We start from the raw sequence: 2,459 nt of genomic DNA, 5'->3' as shown, positions 1-2,459 counted from the left end.
TCCGTAACACATCATCCCGTGATCAACTCCTTGGTCACATTGCGCATATGATGATGTCCTACCGAGTGGGCCCAGAGATACCTCTCCGTTTACACGGAGTGACAAATCCCAGTCTCGATTCGTGCCAACCCAACAGACACTTTCGGAGATACCTGTAATGCACCTTTATAGCCACCCAGTTACGTTGTGACGTTTGGTACACCCAAAGCATTCCTACGGTATCCGGGAGTTGCACAATCTCATGGTCTAAGGAAAAGATACTTGACATTGGCAAAGCTCTAGCAAATGAACTACACGATCTTTTGTGCTAGTCTTAGGATTGGGTCTTGTCCATCACATCATTCTCCTAATGATGTGATCCCGTTATCAACGACATCCAATGTCCATAGCCAGGAAACCATGACTATCTGTTGATCACAACGAGCTAGTCAACTAGAGGCTCACTAGGGACATATTGTGGTCTATGTATTCACACGTGTATTACGATTTCCGGATAATACAGTTATAGCATGAATAAAAGACAATTATCATGAACAAGGAAATATAATAATAATACTTTTATTATTGCCTCTAGGGCATATTTCCAACAGTCTAAGAACCCCTCGCGTTCGAACCAGGCCATCTCAAATGAGAAGGTGTTTTTGTTTCCCATATGGTTCGGCTCCCCTGAGTCAACGAACAATGGTGTGTGATCGGAGATTCCCCGCGTGAGAGCTTGCACCGTAACAAGAGGGAACTTCTGTTCCCACTCCACGCTGGCGAGAACCCGATCAAGCTTTTCATACGTCGGGTTTGGCAGAGCATTAGCCCAAGTAAACTTTCTACCAGAAAGCTCTATCTCCCTTAGATCTAAGCTTTCAATAATGGTATTGAACATAAACGACCACCTGCCGTCAAAGTTATCATTATTTTTCTCCTCTCTCCTCCTAATGATATTGAAATCACCCCCGACCAAAATCGGAAGCTGTTCGGACCCACAGATCCGAACAAGATCCGCCAGAAACTCCGGTTTAAGCTCGGGTTGTGCGGCACCATAGACCGCTACCAAAGCCCAGTTGAACCCATCAACTTTGGACCTAACTCGAAACTTTACCGCGAAGTCACCCATTACTACACTCCGGACTTCAAGGGAATCGCATCTCACACCCAGTAAGATACCTCCCGATCTACCTCGTGGCGGGAGACAATGCCAGTCGAAATCAATACCACCCACAAGAGAGGAATGAAACTGCGGCGCAAAATTCTCTCTACCGGTTTCCGATAAAGCAATGAAATCTAACCGATGTTCCAGAGAAGCTTCAGCAAGAAACCTTCTTTTAGCCAAGTCCTTCAGACCTCTGCTATTCCAAAAGATTCCTTTCATAGTTCATCATGGAATTTTTTAGCAGTCCGAATCCTAGCACTCCTACGAACTGCAGAATCGGGATAAATCTTTCGTTTCCACTTACGCTTTGGCTTAGTGGGCTCCGTCACCCGTTCCTCATAACCGGGCTGAATGGAACCGACATCTACATCATCTAAGGGCGCATCATCGCCCTCAGACTCCTGATTAGAAGGTGCTAGATCTGTTGGGTTTCGTAGTAATTTCAAAATTTTCCTACGCTCACGCAAGATCATAGTGATGCATAGCAACGAGAGGGGAGAGTATGATCTATGTACCTTATAGATCGAAAACGGAAGCGTTTGGTTGATGTAGTCGTACGTCTTCACGGCCCGACCGATCAAGCACCGAAACTACGGCACCTCCGAGTTTTAGCACACGTTCAGCTCGATGACGATCCCCGGACTCCGATCCAGCAAAGTGTCAGGGAAGAGTTCCGTCAGCACGACGGCGTGGTGACGATCTTGATGTTCTACTGCAGCAGGGCTTCGCCTAAACTCCGCTACAATATTATCGAGGACTATGGTGGAAGGGGGCACCGCACACGGCTAAGAATATGATCACGTGGATCAACTTGTGTCTCTAGGGTGCCCCTGCCTCCGTATATAAAGGACTAAAGGGGGGAGGCTGGCCGACCATGAGGGGCGCGCCAGGAGGAGTCCTACTCCCTCCGGGAGTAGGACTTCTCCCCCAATCCTAGTTGGAATAGGATTCATGAGGTGGAAAAGAGAGAGAGAGAGAAGGAGGAGGGCGCCGGCCCCATCTCTCCTTGTCCTATTCGGACTAGGGGGGAGGGGCGCGTGGCCCAAGCCCTGGCTGCCTCTCCTCTTCTTCCACTATGGCCCATTAAGGCCCATATAGCTCCCGGGGGGTTCCGGTAACCTCCCGGTACTCCGGTAAAATCCCGATTTCACCCGGAACACTTCCGATATCCAAACATAGGCTTCCAATATATCAATCTTTATGTCTCGACCATTTCGAGACTCCTCGTCATGTCCGTGATCACATCCGGGACTCCGAACAAACTTCGGTACATCAAAATGCATAAACTCATAATATAACTGTCATCGTAACCTTA

The sequence above is a fragment of the Triticum aestivum genome, chromosome 3A, assembly GCF_018294505.1.
Source record: "Triticum aestivum cultivar Chinese Spring chromosome 3A, IWGSC CS RefSeq v2.1, whole genome shotgun sequence".
Lineage (NCBI taxonomy): Eukaryota > Viridiplantae > Streptophyta > Magnoliopsida > Poales > Poaceae > Triticum > Triticum aestivum.
Note: the sequence above shows the minus strand (reverse complement) of the source record.